Source organism: Euphorbia lathyris, chromosome 3, assembly GCF_963576675.1.
Source record: "Euphorbia lathyris chromosome 3, ddEupLath1.1, whole genome shotgun sequence".
Taxonomy (NCBI): Eukaryota; Viridiplantae; Streptophyta; class Magnoliopsida; order Malpighiales; family Euphorbiaceae; genus Euphorbia; species Euphorbia lathyris.
This window is the reverse complement of record NC_088912.1, coordinates 106,757,416-106,777,955: the sequence shown is the minus strand read 5'-3', so window position 1 is coordinate 106,777,955 and position 20,540 is coordinate 106,757,416. Positions and strand designations below refer to the sequence as shown.

The 20,540-nt window shown below is 35.2% G+C and overlaps 2 long non-coding RNA genes across 2 annotated transcripts; both read left to right on the top strand.

Moving 5' to 3' along the window:
• Positions 1 to 12,399: 12,399 nt before the first annotated feature.
• LOC136224890 (uncharacterized) lies at positions 12,400 to 14,450 on the top strand. Its single transcript, XR_010686657.1, has 3 exons — positions 12,400 to 12,789; positions 12,888 to 12,935; positions 13,948 to 14,450. It is a non-coding gene; the product is annotated as an uncharacterized lncRNA (long non-coding RNA).
• A 2,742-nt stretch (positions 14,451 to 17,192) lies between these two features.
• LOC136224670 (uncharacterized) lies at positions 17,193 to 20,223 on the top strand. The gene is made up of 3 exons (XR_010686555.1): positions 17,193 to 17,572; positions 17,670 to 17,717; positions 19,056 to 20,223. It is a non-coding gene; the product is annotated as an uncharacterized lncRNA (long non-coding RNA).
• The last annotated feature ends 317 nt before the right edge of the window (positions 20,224 to 20,540 follow it).

The following is a 20,540-nucleotide window of genomic DNA, read 5'->3' as shown; positions in this document are numbered from 1 at the left end:
AATTCAAAAAGCTCGGAACGCGTTCCGGGGACTGGACGTAGGCGGAGAGGCCGAACCAGGATAAGTATATTGAGTAATATCTTTCTAACCCTTTAAACTCCTTTAATATATATTGCTTGCTATAAAATTGACTAAGTAAAGAACTCACACTGAGTTAAGTTTACTAAGAAGCTGAGTTCAGGAATAGACTCTAAGTGTTATTTCCTGAATCAAGTAAAGAAGCAGACTTAGTCACAAGTTGACTAAGCTTGTGTCTTGAAACTACTTAGTGACGCTGTGTAAACCTTTTCACAAGAAAAGAAGTCAGCCTTAACAGACAAAATTTTAAATAGTTCCTATCCCCCCCCCTTGGAACAAACTTGTCACGTTATAAGGGACCAACAAGTGGTATCAGAGCTTAAAAGCTCACTGAGCAAGGTACAACTACCTTGAGCTGATCCCCACTATGGCTGAGAATAGCACTCGGTTCCTCCCAGAAAATCTGACAACTCAGATTTTACTTGAGGGGTTGTCCATTACTCGGCCTCCTCTATTCTTCTGATCTAACTATACCTTTGGAAGAATAGAATGAAAAATTTCATTCAGGCAACAAATATGAGTGCATGGCTATCTATAGTCCAAGGCCCATTTGTTCCTGTTGAAACTATTGACGGCCAAACGGTTGTTAAGGCTGAGATCAAATGGACAGAAGATGATCTCAAGAAGCTACAAAATCATGCTTCGACTATAAACATGCTTCACTGTGCGCTAGATGCTGCATAATACAACAAAATTTCAGGTTGTGAGTTAGCACATGAGATCTGGAAGAAACTGGAGGTTACCTACGAAGGAACCAACAAAGTGAAGGAATCCAAGGTGAACCAGCACATGAGGTTATACGAGCTGTTCGAAATGAACGATGATGAAGGAATCTCTGACATGAATGCAAGATTCACAAACATAATCAATGAGCTCAAGAGACTTGGCAAGATCTTCACTGAGGAATAGCAAGTCAAGAAGATTCTTAGGAGTCTTCCTAAAAGCTGGCAAGCAAAGAAAACTGCCATTGACGAAGCTCAAGACTTAACCACCTACAAGTATGATGAACTCATTGGCTCGCTGCTGACCCACGAGATCTCAATGAAGAACTTCGAGGTGAAGGAAAAGTCTGAAGACAAGAAGCAAAAGTCTCTTGTCATTAAAGCTGACTCCACTGATGGGAGCTCATCAGACGATGAAGAAATGGCTATGTTAACTAGAAAGCTGAAAAGGCTGTTCAGAAAGAATGACAAATATTCCAAGAAGCCTTACAAGAAGTTTGATAAGTACAAAGCTGAGTCCAGTGACATCAAGTACAAGAAGGACAGCTCAAAGCCCATTACATGCTTTGAATGTCATCAAACTGGCCATATCAAGTCAAGTTGTCCCATGCTGAGGAAAGAAAAGAAGAACGGCAAGAAGGCAATGGTGGCAACATGGAGCGACAGTGATGAGTATTCATCATCAGAAGCTGATGCCACTGAGTCAGCAAAGATTTGTTTCATGGCTGATGAACTTGCTGAGCCGTGTGTTTTTGAGCACGCTGACCCCTCCATTGCATCTGATGATGAGGCATAATCAACTGAGGTAAGCCTGAGGTGTGCTGAGAAGTCAAAGATGTGGTATATTGACAACGCATGCTCGAGGCATATGACTGGTGATGAAACTCAGTTCATCACACTTGTGCGTAAACGAGGTGGAGGTGTAAGTTTTGGAGACAACAAAAAGGGTAAGATAGTAGGGTCAGGAACCGTTGGTGGTAATCCTACTATTAAGTCAGTCTCCCTAGTCAGCGGACTCAAATATAACTTACTCAGTGTAGCTCAGCTATGTGATAATGGGAGAAAAGTTATATTTGATGACACTGGATGTAAAATACTCGAGGGTAAAACTAATGAGTTAATTTTAACTGCCCCTCGCATTGATAATGTCTTCATGCTGGTTTTCAAAAACTGTATGCTTAGTGTCAAAGGAAGAAAATTCCTGGCTGTGGCACAGGAGACTTGGTCATGTAAGCATGAACCTCCTGGCCAAATTAGCAAGAAAGCAATTAGTTGAGGGACTGATGGAACTTAAGTTTGAAAAAGACCAATTGTGCAATGCTTGTCAAGCTGGAAAACAAACTAAACAATATTTTCATAGTAAAAATATTGTCTCAACTAAGTGTCCATTAGAGTTGCTACACTTGGGTCTCTTCGGACCAGTCCAGACGCTGAGCTTGGGTGGTAGGAGATTTTCCTTGGTCATTGTAGATGACTTTTCTCGGTACACTTGGATCATCTTGCTGAGTAGCAAGGATGAAACCTTTAAGACATTTTCAAATTTAGTAAGAAAGCTTGAAAATGATAAAGACCTAAAATTGGCTCACATCCGAAGTGATAATGTCGGAGAATTCAAGAATCAACAGTTTGTTGAATTCTGTGAAGCCAGCGACATTGACCATAATTTTTCTGCTCATAGGACACCTCAACAAAATGGGGTTGTTGAAAGGAAGAACAAAACCTTGGTTGAAATAGCCAAGACAATGCTGAGTGGGCATAGGCTTCCAAAGTACTTTTGGGGAGAAGCTTTTAACACAGCGTGCTACATTCTCAATCGGGCTCTAGTTAGACCCAAGAGCAGAAAAGTTATGATCAATGCCGCTGGCTTCACAGAATTCAACAAACTGTTGGTTCTTGAATTCTCCACCATTATCACTTCGGATGTGAGCCAATTTTAGGTCTTTATCATTTTCAAGTTTTCTTACCAAATTTGAAAATGTCTCAAAGGTTTCATCCTTGCTACTCAGCAAGATGATCCAAGTGTACCGAGAAAAGTCATCTACAATGATCAAGGAAAATCTTCTTCCACCCAAGCTCAGCGGCTGGACTGGACCGAAGAGATCCAAGTGTAGTAACTCTAATGGACGCTTAGTTGAGACAATGTTTTTACTATGAAAAGATTGTTTGGTTTGTTTTCCAGCTTGGCAAGTGTGGCATAGTTGATCTTTTTCAAATTTAAGTTCAAGCAATCCCTCAACCAATTGCTTTCTTGCTAATTTGGCCAGGAGGTCCATGCTTACATGACCAAGTCTCATGTGCCATAGCCAGGAATTTTCTTCCTTTGACACTAAGCATACATTTTTTGAAAACTTCTTTTCTAAATTCAGCATGAAGACATTATCAATGCGAGGGGCAGTTAAAATTAACTCATTAGTTTTTCCCTCCAGTATTTTACATCCAATGTCATCAAATATAACTTTTCTCCCATTATCACATAGCTGGGCTACACTGAGTAAGTTATATTTGAGCCCGCTGACTAGGGAGACATACTCAATAGTAGGATTACCACCAACGGTTCCTGAACCTACTATCTTACCCTTTTTGTTGTCTCTAAAACTTACACTTCCTCCTCGTTTACGCACAAGTGTGATGAATTGAGTTTCATCACCAATCATATGCCTTGAGCATGCGCTGTCAATATACCACATCTTTGACTTCTCAGCACACCTCAAGCTTATCTGCAATGTAACTAGTTACTTTTAGGTACCCAATTCTTTTTGGGTCCTGGCTTGTTAGGTTCAACAGGTAAAGCATCATTTTTTATTTTATGACGACATACTTGGGCAGTATGTCCATTCTTTCCACAGAAGTCATAGCTGACCTTCCGTTTAGGATGTCTCACTGACTGGTCAGCACCCTAGTGCTGAGCGTGCCAACACACCTTTATGGTGTGTCCTTTCTTCCCATAGAAGTCACACTGGACATTCCGCTGAGGATTCCATCTCTGCTGACCAGTACCTCGGTATTGAGTGTTCAGAGCGATGTTTCTTTTATTTGGAACCTTTAATTGGTTCTAAATGGATGTGACGTCCTTTCTCAGTTTCTTGGAATCTGATTGGACCTCAGAGACAAACGTATGCATGATTTCCATGTTATCATGCAAAGTCGAGTTGTCTTGGAGAAGGAATCTAAGGTCGCTTAGTTTGACCTCTTCAACCTCATCACATCACCTGCTGAGTGCTCTAACTTTCTTATTACACTTTTTGACAAGTGTAAGTACAAAGCTGAGTCCAGCGACAGCAAGTACAAGAAGGACAACTCAAAGCCCATTACATGCTTTGAATGTCATCAAACTGGCCATATCAAGTCAAGCTGTCCCTCGGTGAGGAAAGAGAAGAAGAATGGCAAGAAGGCAATGGTGGCAACTTAGAGCGACATTGATGAGTCTTCATCATCAGAAGCTGATGCCACTGAGTCAGTGAAGATTTTCTTCATGGTTGACGAACTTGCTGAGCCGTGTGTCTCTGAACATGCTGACCCCTCCATTGCATCTGACGATGAGGAACAATCAAATGAGGTAATATCACTACCCCTGCTCAGAAATGAAATGGTTAATGTCTTGTAAGGCTTCTTAGAATAGTTGTCATTCTTTCTGAATAACCTCTTCATCTTTCTGGTGAACATAGCCATCTCTTCATCGTCTGTTGAGCTCCCATCAGTGGAGTCAGCTTTCATGACAAGAGACTTTTGCTTCTTGTCTTCATCTTTCTCCTTCACCTCGAAATTCTTCATTGAGATCTCATGGGTCAGCTGTGAGCCAATGAGTTCATCATACTTATAGGTGGTTAAGTCTTGAGCTTCCTCAACAGCAGTCTTCTTCGCTTGCCAGCTTTTAACAAGACTCCTAAGAATCTTCTTGACTTGTTCTTCCTCAGTGAAGATCTTCCCAAGTCTCTTGAGCTCGTTGATGATGTTGGTGAATCTTGCATTCATGTCTGAGATTCCTTCATCATCGTTCATTTCGAACAGCTCGTACAATCTCATATGCTGGTTCATCTTGGATTCTTTCACCTTATTGGTTCCTTCATAGGTGACTTCCAGCTTCTTCCAGATCTCCTGCGCTGACTCACAACCTGAAATCTTGTTGTATTCTGCAGCATCTAGCGCACAGTGAAACATATTTATAGCCGAAGCATGGTTTTGTAGCTTCTTGAGATCATCCTCTGTCCATCTGGTTTCAGACTTGACAACCGTTTGGCCATCAATGGTTTCAACAGGAACAAATGGGCCTTGGACTATAGATAGCCATGCACTCATATTTGTTGCCTGAATGAAATTTTTCATTCTATTCTTCTAGAAGGTATAGTTAGACCCGAAGAATAGAGGAGGCCGAGTTATGGACAGACCCTCAGGTAAAATCTGAGTTATCAGATTTCCTGGGAGAAATCGAGTGTTGTTTTCAGCCATAGTGGGGATCAGCTCAAAGTAGTCAAACCTTGTACAGTGAGCTTTTAAGATCTGATACCACTTGTTGGTCCCTTTTAATGTGACAGGTATAGTTCCAAGGGGGGGATAGGAACTATTTAAAATTTTCGTCCGTTAAGGCTGACTTCTTTTCTTTATTAAAAGAATGACACAGCGTGCTGAGTGAATTTAAGACACTAGCTTAGTCAACTCGTGACTAAGTCAGTTTCTTTCCTTGAGTCAGGAGATAGTACTTGAGTCTATTCCTGAACTCAGATACTCAATGCACACAACTCAGCGTGACTTCTTTACTTAGTCAGTTTTCAAGCAAGCAATATATATCAAAGGAGTTTAAGGGTTAGAAAGATATTACTCAGCAGATTTATCGAGGTTCGGCCTCTACGCCTACGTCCTGTCCCCGGAACGCGTTCTGAGCTTTTTGAATTCTCTACTGAGCTCTTTAAAGGTAGAGCACAAAACCTTTTACAACTAGAAGCTGAGTATAACAAGAGTACCTTCCTCTATACCTCTACTCACTCATATGCTACCGCTGAGTACTCAGCCACTCCTTTCTATTCTTCTAGAAATGATAATAAAATTGTCCTAAACAACAATTGCTAAGACACTTTAGATGATTGGAAATCACTCTAGACTTTTACACAATAATATGGAAATTGGTGTAAGGTATTTGCTTTGCTTTTGTCACAGAACTTCAAGTGTGAATTTGGTCAGCGTAATAGCTAGTTGAAGATCTGCGTCGAATGAAGCAACTGAAAGGCCTATTTATAGTGACACTTGAGGCAACTGTAATTTCGAATTTCGAAATAACCGTTGGAGAGAAACGGCTTCCTGTCGTTGTCACCCAGTACATGCTCAGTGCCGTTGGCCAATCAGATTCTTGCATCTTCTGTCTTCGCTCAGTGATGAGCTTCTTTTTGTCAGAACAACAGAATGTTTCGACATTTTCGGCAAAGTCTTCCAGACAGCTTTCTGTGTCTTCTGAACTTTACCCGAAGTAGAAATACTTTGTCTTGAAGTTGTCTATGCTCAGCAGCTGTCTTGTACTCTTTGTCGTTCAACTCAGCAGCTTCGTCTTGAAGTAGTATAGAGAAGTCTTCTCGATCCTTCTTCATGCTGAGCTGCGTTTTGCTTACAACGATAGCGTTTTGTTTACTTGGGCCGTGTGGTCTTGATCTGTTTGACTTGGGCTTTGACTTTCACTTATGGGCCTTTAGCCTTTTAATCTTTATGTCTTATAAAACAATTAACTCAACATTGAACAAACACATTAGTGTAATAAATCAAAGCATTTAAACTTAGTGTGTTCAGAATATTTTTAATCATATACTTAAATAATTTTGTCAAATCAAAATCATGTGGAAAGGTGTTTCAACAATGCGTAATCCACATAGATTGAAAACGGAACCGGGAGACATGAACCGAAACTTTTTTGCATCCTAGAAGAAGTGAATAGTGATCTGAGCAATGACGAGGTAGCGTAGTACAACTGACTGATCCCCAGGAATCGTTGAAAGCTTCTGACACCAAACTTCTGTCTAACCTGCATTCGACATGATTTTCCCCTTGCTTACCATTACTCCATGTAAACTGAGGACCCGATGTCTCAACATCAATTAGACCACAACTGCTGATAAAACTAAGAAAATCTTCACAGGCCCTGGCAGAAGGAGCAACCCCAGACTTCTCATGAGCCCCAATAATGGTGTTAAAATCTCCAATCAGCGCCCAAGGAATGTTATGATCAGCCATGCCAATTAGATCTGCCCACAGTTCCAATCTCCCCCCGTAGAGTCGATAGCATAGACAAAAGAAATTCTTTGTAAAATGTTACCTACACAGATGTCCATAGTAAGGTGTTGATCATGAATACGAGCATTTGTAACTGTAACTGAAGCACGAGCGAGAACCCAAAGCGAGGGGCATGCTCGGTTATTGTAAGAAATAAGAGAAAGTCCCAGAGAGTTCTAGAAAGCAGGCAAAACAGAATCAAAATTTATCATAGGTTCAGCTAAGCAAACCAAATCAGGACTGTGCGTTTGACATAGCATCTCCAGTGCTCTTTGAGTTTTGGGGTTACCGAAACCCCTGCAGTTCCAAAAAGAATAATCATTGATACCTCTTGGGTGGCCTGCTAAGCCGTTTTGCCCGAGTACCAATAGAAGGAGTACTTTGCTTCGTTCTTTTTTTCTTTTGAACTTCAGTCCAAACCTCAGTGGACGACGCAGCTTGCAATGTGGGTTCTTCTGCAACTTCCTTAAGCACCATCTGAAGGGGGTTGCAGCTGTGATCCAAAGAGGATTCGAGTGGAGGCGGCTGTGCAATATGAAGGGGCAAAGTCCAGTTCCAGTCGCTAAACTCATAGGCCTGTTGAATTCCGGTGAAAATTTGTATCGATGTGTCTGTGTTTGTCTGCTCAGATTCTGATTCTAATCCAATGCCAGAGTCGGAAGCACAGATATCCGAGCAACACCCCTGAACTTCCGCATTTCCTTTTTTAACAATTCCGGACTGTTCATTATGTTTTTCATTTTTGCTGCCCCCTTTGTCGTTTCTGTCACTAGCCTGATGAGAAGAGCTTCTACTAACCGGTCTCTTTTGCTGTTTGTTATCCTTTTGAGGCATACTATTCTTGTTTCCAGGGTTCTTACGACATAGAGAGTCCGTATGCCCAATAGATTTACATATCGAACAGATGGCGGGCATGTTCTCGTGGTCCAAGTTTACCCATTGCATTCTATTATCCGTGTCCACCCTCAATCTATACTGCAGATCCTGGGCATTATCTACATCAATCAAAAGTCTAGCATAGTGACCAAACTCGCCTTCAGTAGTGTTTTTTCAAAACGCAGAGGCACCCCAACTACACTGACAATGCTAGCTAGTATCCTCCTATCCCAATAATCCCATGGAAGATTATAAAACCTAACCCACACTTGAACTGAGGTCGGCTTATGCGACTCTGGATCGAATCCAGGCATCCAAGGGGAAAGACGCATTATTCCTGGCCTAAGAGAAATCGCCCCTTGGCTCGAAACACGTTTTACAGCTTCCTCTGATGGCAAAATTATGTGATAGAAACCTCTCCCCAGTGGGATGAGCTTCCAATCAAGGTTTCTGTTCCAGATGGCATTCAATTTGAGTTTTAATTCCGATTGTCACCAAGGTGATTCACCTTTTAGAAGGGTAATGCGGCCAATAATCGAATGTTGACAGGCAATTAGACGCTCTTTGTATATGGATTGTGGAATCTTAATTGCTTTAAAACCTCCTTCATCAGAGATTTGGGGGGAACCCGAGGATTGGATAATAGTGGATTCGATGTTACCTGAGAGTGCCGCCACAAATGAGCGGTTGATTTTAACCGGAATTGTGCTCGATGGCTCTGTGGAATCCATGGCGGCGGCAAAGGCGTTCCGGTAAAAGAGGTGAGAAATCGATTCCGGGGCTAATGTCTCTGGGGCATGTTTTCCATTGCGTGAAGGGTTTATTTGATTTTGTGAAAAGGCTTGGCGTGAAAATAAGTGGGCAATGGCGAAGGGGGCATTTGGTGAGGATGACGGGAAGGCCATGGTCGCCGTAGAGAGAGCTAGGTCATCTCTAAAAAATCAGCTTTTTTGGCAGAATTTGATATTAGTAGCAAGTGACACCCCATCATAATCTTCTTTGTACAAAAGACATGGATAGAAAGCATGCTTAAATCTCAAAAGAGATTTTAGAGGCAGCCTTAATAGAATTTCTGTCACAATCTCCTCTGGTAACAATTCCATCATGGCCTCTTGTTCTGAACTTCTCCTTTTTTTTTTATCCATTTCGCCTTTATTGTTTTGGCAACCAAATCAACTTCTGCACATCTTAAAAAGTAGATGTATTTGGTGTTTTTCCTCTTTACCTTCCATTTGACTCTACTTTTGGCTTTTCTTTATGCAGTTTAGAAGAAAATTAAAGTTAGTATGTATTTTAACATAAATTGGTGGCGTCTGATTTTCTGAAATGGTATTATTGTTTTGCTTCAATCCAGTTGCCTAATTTTAGGGAGATTGATGCAACTCATCTACTTTTTATGCTTCTTCTGTATTCTTGTTTGGTATTTTCTGGTAATAATTCATTGCATTTGTAATGCCTTTATGTGGATATCTTAGATTACCCATTTGTTTTATTATAATTACAACTGCATCCTGCTTTTAGATGGTGCTCCTTATTTTTGCATCTTGTCTGTAGTTAATGGAAATCCGAAGCAAGGGGATTCAGATGGCGATAATTGCTCAGGGATTTTTTTTTCTAAAAAAGATGGATGCAGCAATGGAGATTCAGATGCTCCATCATCTGGTTGTTGCAAGAAGAAATTCAGAGTAGGTGGTCATTCAGCTTTAATGTCCAATCACTATGTGCCTTGACAAGGGTGATGGCTTTGACAAGTTGTTGTAGCAAGCATATGTTTCTGCTAATAAACTTTTTGCACATAGGGTTATAAAGATTATTAATCTTGAAGATGCTTTTGTATGGGTTCATGACCATCACTCTATGGTCCACCTTACATTTTTGAGGAATTGTTCATACCTAGTTAAGCTTGGTTTCTTCATTTGTAGTTCATTTTCCTCGTCGGAAATTTATCAAACTCTACAAGTTAGAGATGAGATTATGTAAGCATTGCTCAATACTCTAATATAATTAGTAGAATGGTTTTTGTGTTTTTAAGTTAGAGTTTGATGCAATGAAACTAATTTTGTTCTAAATTAGTAAATGAACATGTTGTTTTAGACATGTGCATCCAGTGATGTTCAATTTCCAATTCCAAATAATTATTTGGAGTTTCTCATATTTGGAATTTGCCCTCGAATTCCATTCTTAGCCAAATAAGAATAGTTTAAGCTTCCCAGTAACTTCATCACCAGATTGAAGAAAATTAGGGATAAGATATGTTTTTTTTTCCGCCACTGGCTCAGCTCTTTCTTAACTCTAGCAGCACAAGGGTGGGACTCAATCAAACTGTTCTTCTAGAAACAATGGGATAGTGACGACACCAAACAAATCTTATTTTTAGATTTAGTTTCAAACAAATCAATCTACATAATCTTATAATTAATAAATTTTAATAACTTTTTTAATTGCAATAGGATAGTGACGACACCAAACAAATCTTATTTTTAGATTTAGTTTCAAACAAATCAATCTACATAATCTTATAATTAATAAATTTTAATAACTTTTTGAATTGCAATATCCTTTCAAAAATCAAGCACAAACATAGTATGCATATCATGTGATTTTAATTTGTTTAATCCATTATTTTTTTCAATTAAATACTTATAAGCCTAACTCCTTCCAAAGTCGTTGAAAAAAATAATAATTTTGTCCTTATCTTATAAAACAGGTTTATTTTGTCCATTCATAATGTTTTTGTGATTTTTATTTTGATAATAGAAAATTTGGGTTGATTTTATCATTTTCAAAATAATTTCGAATAAAACGTGTCCACGGAATTTATAAGAAAATGATAAAATTGAACCGATTTTTTTACGGCAAGGATAAAAATTAAGCCATTTTATAAAATGAGAGGGAAAATCCCAATAACCTCAAGATTAATTAAAAGTGGGGTTTTCCTAAAAATAAATTTGATCCGTAGCAAAATTATATATGACACCATAACACCACACGTAATCGATACTATCCCGATTAGGTTAATACGAGATTGATATGAAATTTTTTGGATTGGATTATGGTTTAATCATTTTGACACTAATTCAAAATTGACATGACATGATCACAATACAAACTCAATAATTGCAACATGTGATATTTTTTTTTTAAATTTGCGCAATGCGCTTAAATTAAAGAAGAAAGAAAAATCTCCACCAGTCCCGGATATGATTCGAACCTCCCAAGGCATAGGTAAGCTCTCAACATGTGATATATATGTTGCAAGTTTTTGTACATTTTATTTATTGGGATAAGTGTCAAATTTAACTATAACGCTTTAATCAAAGTGCATATTGAGCCCCTAACATATGAACTGATGTAAATTAAATCCTAATTTTTTCAAGCAAGACCAATTTTAGCCAAGCGTTGTTGAAAATTTAAAAAGACTGGTTTACTGTTATTTAATTGTCACATCGTATCCTCCAAATAAGTTTGTCAATAAATTGAAGCATCTTCATATATTTTTTGTTTGTTGTTTATAACTATATTAATTACACTCTAAATATTTTAGACAATTTGACAAAAAAAGTTGTGATTAATTAATGTGTAGCAGATTTAGTTTTTAGCATTTTAACAGAATATTTATAATGTTTTTTAATAATAAACTAATAACCTAAAGTGATAGTAAAATACTAATAAAATATGTTTTTTCTAATTTTCGATAACGTAGGACTAAAATTGATCTTACGTCGAAATATTATAGTTAAATTTGCACCATTTTGTAAGTTAAGGTTAAATCAGCACTACACTTAAAAATATTAGGGTTAATTTAAGACTAATATTTGGCCCAAACTCTTACAGTGAGAGACGCCCTGTGTCGCATGTCAAAAAATTTATAGGTAAATACTTTTTAGGTAAAGGTTGGGTTAGAGGCTAAGATCGAAATGTAAAGATCCCAACTAGGTTGGCATCTTCCCAAAACCAAACAAAAACCCAGACCCGAATTTTATTAAAATGAGGAAAAAATACAGGAGAAAAATTAAGAGAAACGAAATTATTCTAAACAATATATATCATCAGAAATAAATCTATTGCAAAAAGCTGGTGCAGAATTCCACCAAACAATATGATCTGTTGTGATGCCAAATTTAGCCAATGCATCAGCCGTTCTATTTAATTTGCGAAAAATATGAGTAACATTTAGATCCATAGAAGAACAATGCCGGAGACAAGCAATCCAATCCTGATAGGTAAATACTTAAGAGCTTTTATAAATTTAGAAAACAATTGAAGTTTTGAGGCTATGGAATTTAATTATATAAAGATATAAGTTATTAAATGCAATTGGACAAAACTAGGATGTTATTAAAGATAATTAGAAAAAAATAGAGGGTCTAATTTAGAACTTCAACACTTTAGGGAGTAGGTGAAGTTTGAGAGTAAGGGATGGCATCACCTATATAACTGGACTTCCACCTTTGCTCTTCTCAATCGCCGAATAGCAATTAGGGTTTCCCAGTAGATATCTCCTCTGTGAGATTTGAATAACAGTATCCCATATATCAATTATGGATACGGTTAAGATTAGGGTTTATCTTCTCCAAAAAGTGGCATAATCAAATATATAGAAATGGATGGTTAGGATTAGGGTTTATCTTCTCTAGGAAGTTAGCATTCAGCAATGCTTTTAGGATCTGATCTCTAACTGCTCGGTTGTCGGGTAAATTTCCAATGAGAATCAAGCTTAATTCGGTAGAAACCCTAAGAAAGAAGGGAGGGGCATCAAGTGATGGTCATGAACCCTACAAAATCATCTTCCGGATTAATAACCTCCATAACTTTATGTGCTAAAATATTATTAGCAAAAAAGGGCTGTGTTTGTTTACAGGTGAATTGAACAATTGTAACTTCTTTATGTGTTTTTGTTTTTTTTGTTGGTCACCAAGCCATATGTATTTTGATCTTGTCTTAAATTTTTTTTTGCAGGAAACCATCTTGCTTAACAAACCGAATTAGTGCTTACAATTGTTTATGGTAAATCTTTGCACTTTTTCTTTGTTGGGTTTTATGTTTTAATGGCAATTCTGAAGATACAATGAGTTTTTGCAGCTACTCCATCTTATTATACGTGTTTACAAATGTTGTATCATTATTAATCTTTCTGTAATTACTTGTTTACTATAGTGGTTTCTTTAAAATGATTGTAATTGTGATTTCAATAGTTGTTTTTTTTTTTGAAAAAAATCAATAGATCTATTGTTAAATGTGTTCGTTTATGAGTGGCTTACATAAGCTGTCTGATGTGTTCTATGATGATATTATTATTTGAAACTCTATAAATTTGTTTTAAACTGGATATACTAATTTTTGTTAATAGATGTTGCTCTGTGGTGTGTTTTTCTATATAACCTAGCTATCTGATGTGTCATGATGATATGATGACATGAGATTGAAACCATAAGTTTGCTTATGCTTGTTTTGTTATGATAATTTTTTTTATACAAATCAAGATTGTTTGTTATTTGCTATGATGAAACTATGCTGGTGATGCTGGATCTGAATATTATCTAAATTTCATCAGACAATTATCTTTGTTGTAATTTCATTTCCAACTAGTTCAGATTGAGGCTTTGGGAGTAACCATTTTTAGCTTAATTTGCAATGGAGAAAATTGCAGAGTCCAAATGGGTGTTTGTTCATTTAGTAAAGCATTAGCAATTGTTCATTTTAGTTTGGCAATGCTAGATATTTCTCTTAAAATACTAATTTGTTGTTTGTAACAAATGATAATGAATTTGGCGGCCTCTTATTTTCTGAAATGGTATTATTGTTTTGCTTCAATCCAGTTGCCTACTTTTAGGGAGATTGATGCAACTCATGTACTTTTTATGCTTCTTCTGTGTTCTGGTTTGGTATTTTCTGGTAATAATTCATTGCATTTGTAATGCCTTTATGTGGATGTCTTAGATTACCCATTTGTTTTATTATAATTACAACTGCATCCTGCTTTTAGATGGTGCTCCTTATTTTTGCATCTTGTCTGTAGTTAATGGAAATCCGAAGCAAGGGGATTCAGATGGCGATAATTGCACAGGGATTTTTTTTCTAAAAAAGATGGATGCAACAATGGAGATTCATATGCTCCATCATCTGATTGTTGCAAGAAGAAATTCAGAGCAGGTGGCCATTCAGCTTTAATGTCCAATCACTATGTGCCTTGACAAGGGTGATGGCTTTGACCAGTTGTTATGGCAAGCATATGTTTCTGCTAATAATTTTTTTGCACATAGGGTTATAAAGGTTATTAATCTTGAAGATGCTTTTGTATGGGTTCATGACCATCACTCTATGGTCCTCCTTACATTTTTGAGGAATTGTTCCTACCGAGTTAAGCTTGGTTTCTTCATTTGTAGTTCATTTTCCTGGTGGGAAATTTATCAAACTCTACAAGGTAGAGACGAGATTATGTAAGCATTGCTCAATGCTCTGATATAATTAGTGGAATGGTTTTTGTGTTTTTAAGTTAGAGTTTGATGCAATGAAACTAATTTTGTTCTAAATTAGTAAATGAACATGTTGTTCTAGACATGTGCACCGAGTGATGTTCAATTTCCAATTCCAAATGATTATTTGGAGTTTGCCCTCGAATTCCATTCTTAGCCAATTAAGAATAGTTTAAGCTTCCCAGTAACTTCGTCGCCAGATTGAAGAAAATTAGGGATAAGATATATACTTTTCTTGCCACTGGCTCGACTCTTTCTTAACTCTAGCAGCACAACGGGTGGGACTCAATCAAATTGTTCATCTAGAAACAATGAGATACTGACTGCACCAAAAAAATCTTATTTTTAGATTTAGTTTTAGACAAATCAATCTACTTAATCTTATAATTAATAAATTTTAATAACTTTTTTAAATATTGCAATATCCTTTCAAAAACCAAGCACAAACATAGTATGCATATCATGTGATTTTATTTTGTTTAATCGATTATTTTTTTCAATTAAATACTTATAAGCCTAACCCCTTCCAAAGTCGTTGAAAAAAATAATAATTTTGTCCTTATCTTATAAAACAAGTTAATTTTGTCCATTCATAATGTTCTTGTGATTTTTATTTGGGATAAAGTATCAAAATAGGCTTAAGGTTTTTGGGGAAGTGCCAATTTAGGCTCAACGTTCAAAAAACACCAATATAAGCTTAACGTTTACAACATAATATCAATTTAGGCTTAACGTTTACAATATAGCATCAATTTAGGCTTCACGTACAAAATAACACGTTTACAAAATAATACGAATCTAAGCTTAACGTTTACAAAATATATCAAATTTAAACTAAATGTCTCAACTAAATTAACCATATTATATTCTTTTCCTATTCACTTTATATGTTGTCTTTTTATATAGTTTTATTTTTTTTATTTATTATAATACAATTAATTAGTTTTCTTGCCCATTAAAACCTTATATTTGTTTTTCATCAACCATTCTATGACTCCTAAATTCCATGGCTCATGTAATATATGCAAACTAAAAGTAATTGAATATCCACAATATTTTGAACACTAGTTAAAATAATATTGATACATGTTAGTGTTAGAAATATTGTGGATATTCAATTACTTTTAGTTTGTATATATTACATGAGCAATGAAATTTAGTAGTAATGGAATCATTTATGAAAAACAAATATAAGATTTTAATGGGCAAGAATACTAATTAATTGCATTATAATAAATAAAAATATAGAACTAAATAAAAAGATAACATACAAAGTTAAAAAGGGAAAAATATAATATGATTAATTTAATTATGACATTTAGCTTAAATTGTATATATTTTGTAAAACGTTAAACTTAAATTCGTATTATTTAGTAAACGTTAAGCTTATAGTGATGCTATTTTGTACGTGAGACCTAAATTGATTCTATATTGTAAACGTTAAGCCTAAATTGATATTATGTTGTAAACGTTAAGCCTATATTGGTGCTATTTGGAACGTTGAGCCTAAATTGGTGCTTCCCGAATACCTTAGGCCTATTTTGGTACCTTATCCCTTTTTATTTTGATAATAGAAAATTTGGTTTAATTTTATCATTTTCAAAATAATTTCGAATAAAACGTGTCCATGGAATTTATTAGAAAATGATAAAACTGAACCAATATTTTACGGCAAGGATAAAAATTAAGCCATTTTATAAAATGAAAGGGAAAATCCCAATAACCTTAATATTAAAAGTGGGGTTTTCCTAAAAATAAATTTGATCCATAACAAAATTATAGATGACACGATAACACCACATGTAATCGATACTATCCCGATTAGGTTAATACGAGATTGATATGAAATTTTTTCTATTGGATTACGGTTTAATCATTTTGACACTAATTCAAAATTGACACGACATGATCACAATACAAACTCAATAATTGCAACATGTGATATTTTTTTTAAAAAAATTTGCCCAATGCGCTTACATTAAAGAAGAAAGAAAAATCCCCACCAGACCCGGATGCGATTCGAACCCATGACCTCCCAATTTTAGCCAAGCGCTGTTGAAAATTTAAAAAGACTGGTTTACTAGTGTCACATCGTATATTCCAAATAAGTTTGTCAATAAATTGAAGCAGTTTCATATATTTTTTATTTGTTGTTTATATTTATATTAATAACACTCTAAATATTTTAGACAATTTAACAAAAAAAGTTGTGATTAATTTATATGTAGCAGATTAGTTTTTAGCATTTTAACAGAATATTTATAAGGTTTTTTAGTAATAATCTAATAACCTAAGTGATAGAAAGAGACTAATAAAACATGTTTTTTCTAATTTTCGATAACGTAGGACTAAAATTGATCTTACTTGGAAATATTATAGTTAAATTTGCACCATTTTGTACGTTAAGGTTAAATCAGCACTACACTTAAAAACATTAGGGTCAAATTTAAGACTAATATTTGGCCCAAACTCTTACAGTGAGAGACACCCCGTGTCACATGTAAAAAAAAAAATTATAGGTAAATACTTATGAACTTTCAAAAATTTAGAGAACAATTGAAGTTTTGAGGCTATCGAATTTAATTATAAAAAGATAGAAGTTATTAAATGAAATTGGACAAAAATAGGAGCTTATTAAAGATAATTAGACAAAAATAGAGGGTCTAATTTAGAACTTTAAAACTTTGGGGAGTAGGTGAAGTTTGAGAGTAAGGGATGTCATCACCTATATAACTGGACTTCCACCTTTGCTCTTCTCAATCGCCGAATAGCAATTAGGGTTACCTAATGTTTGTAGATATCTCCTATGTGAGATCTGAATAGCAGATAGCCCATATATCAATTATGGATACGGTTAGGATTAGGGTTTATCTTCTCCAGAAAGTGGCATAATCAAATCTATAGAAATCGATGGTTAGGATTAGGGTTTATCTTCTCTAGAAAGTTAGCATTCAGCAATGATTTTAGGATCTAATCTCTATCTGCTCGGTGGTCGGGTAAATTTGCAATGAGAATCAAGCTTAATTCGGTAGAAACCCTTCCTCAAGAAAGAAGGGAGGAGCATCAAGTGATGTTCATGAACCCTACAAAATAATCTTCGGGATTAATAACCTCCATAACTTTATCTGCTAAAATATTATTAGCAAAAAAGGTTGTTTTTGTTTACAGGTGAAATGAGCAATTTTAACTTCTTTATGTGTTTGTGTTTTTTTGTTGCTCACCAATCCATATGTATTTTGATCCTGTCTTAATTTTTTTTTTGCAGGAAACTATCTTGCTTAACAAATCGAATCACTCCTTACAATTGTTTATGGTAAATCTTTGCACTTTTTCTTTGTTGGGTTTTATGTTTTAATGGCAATTCTGAACTAGATATAATGAGTTTTGCAGCTACTCTATCTTATTATATATGTTTACAGATGATCTATCATTATGAATCTTTCTTTAATTACTTGTTTTCTATAGTGAATTTTTTAAAATGATTATGCCAAAAGGTGAGAATTTTAGGATTCTAATTGTGATTTCAATAGATCTATTGTTAAATGTGTTTGTTTATGAGTTCCTCACATAAGCTGTCGAATGTGTTCTATGATATGATTATTTGAAACCATACAAGTTTGTCTTAAACTTGATATGCTAATTTTTGTTATTACATGTTTCTCTCTGGTATGTTTTTTTATTAGTGCATTATATAACCTATCAGATGTGTAATGATGATATGATAAGTTTTTTTTGACACAAATCAAGCTTGTTTGTTATTTCCTATGATGAAACTATGCTTGTAACGCTTGATCTGAATGTGAGAAAATGGCTTTGTTTTGAAGAAAATGGCTTTGATTGGTGAGGGTATGTTTGTCATTAGAGACTTTGCTCTTCAGAGCTCTTTTCCTGTCCCACATGGAAAACTTACCAATATTTGAAAGGGTATATATAGAGTTGGGTCTCACAAGCCCTTCATTGCAGTTTTAGGAGTAACAATTTTTAGCTTAATTCGCAATAGAGAAAATTGCAGACTCCAAATCTGTGTTTGTTCATTTTAGTTTGGCAATGATTAGGAAGTTGTTGGTGTCTGATTTCTGAAATGGTATTATTGTTTTACTTCAATTCAGTTGCCTACTTTTAGGCAGATTGATTCAACTCATGCACTTTTTATGCTTCTTCTTTATTCTTGTTTGGCATTTTCTGGAATGTATGAAACTTATTATTGGAATGTATGGAACTTATTATTTGATACTGATTAAATATCTCACACAAATGGTCTAGCTGATATAACTGTACTTAATGTTTTCACAACTTTGGTTTTCTCCGTTCCTCTCTTCTATTCTCTTCTCTGTAAATGTGTGTGCATTCTAATGATACCTCCCCCGAGAGATCTCAAATTTGGAAAGTTGTTGTGATCTCAAATTTATGAAAACCAATTAACTCAGCATTCAGCAATGCTTTCAGAATCTCATCAAGTCATGGTCATGAACCTTGCAAAATCATCTTCACTATTAATAAACTCCTTGACTTTATTTGCTAAAATATTATTAGCACAAAGCACTATATTTGAATTGGCGAAATCCAAGTTATTTTTGACTTTTTGTTGGCATTTACTATTTGTTGCGCATTGGATTTTGATTTTATAATGAATTTTTTTATTTTTTTGCAGGAAATATTTTGTTTCCGAGCAACTAGTTAAAAGCTATTAAATTTTAGAAGCATAATTCTTTCTGGTAAATCTTTGGACTTTTCATCTGTTGAATTTTAGGGTTTAATGAGAATTGTGAAGATATATATTACTCCTAATCTATGCTATTGGGAAATATGCTTATCTAATATGAGTTTTGCTGGTAATGAGTTTTGGGGCTATTTATTTGTTTACTAACTGTCAAAAAAGATTCTCTGTAATTATAAATATGGAATAGTAATAGTCTTCCAATTCAATTGAATTTCTAGTTTGAAAACTTTATTTGTTTATAACCAATTATAATTCAATTTAATTAATTGTCATAGTAAAATCAATTAATTATTTTGTAAGTGTAAAAAGAAGACTATAAAATGCATAGTCCATTGTTGATTCTGGCTGGTCTGGAAGAGATTCACGTAGGGACTAATTTATTTGGAATTTACTTTCTATATGAGCTAGCAGGGCGGGCTTTCCAATGGTAGTTCTGAGAGTTTTATACCCCATCATTTCCACAATACATGTCTTTCTAGAGAATTTTTTTTTGTTCCACAATACGTGATATTTTGCTTCAATCTATGCATATTAGTTTGCTTTTACCAAATATACCCCTATTTAAGTTGACTTTTTACCTTGGGAATAGATAAAGTCACTAGTGGATGCAATTAATATAAGGGTAACAAAGTCTTTCACTTAAAATTAATTGCATTTCTTAATTAGTGTGCATTAACCTTAAAAGACATGTATTGTGGAACAGAGGAAGTACTTGTCATAGAAGCTTCACAAACTCCTTTTACTAGTTCAGGGATGCAGAATCACCAGATAGTAACAAGTCTTGGAAATAGGTACATTGGAAGTATCAATCCATGAAAAACAATAGTATAAAGAAGTGATTATAGTTCATGTTCGGATGTGAAAACCACTGGTACCAAAGAAAATGGCACTTTCTTAATTCCTATTTATGAATAGGAAACATCTAGCAGATAAATACCTATAACTTGAACAAGCATGTGAGAGTTTTTCTAGAGGTAGTCAAAGGGTCAGATTTGACTCTTACAATACTTCCTACTATCTTTTCTTCAAATTTTTTGAATCCTCAGAAGCTCCTGAACTAAACTTTTTTTTCAAATAGATAAGTTTAATATTATCAGGAATAATGGCAGACTGATAGCAAATTCAATTTTGACTGTTGTTAGCTGTTTGAAATTAATTGCATTATTGTTAATGAATATCTCCTTGCCTTTGTTCTTTATTTGTTCAGAAAACTAGCAAACAAATAAAGAACAAAGGCAAGAAGATATCCATTAACACTAATGCAATTAATTTCAAATAGTGAACAACAACCAAAACTAAATTTACTACCAGTCTGCCATATTCCTGATAATATTAAACTTATCTGTTTGAAAAAGAGTTTAGTTCAAGAAACATTTGAAGAAAAGATAGTAGGAAGTACTGTAAGAGTCAAATCTG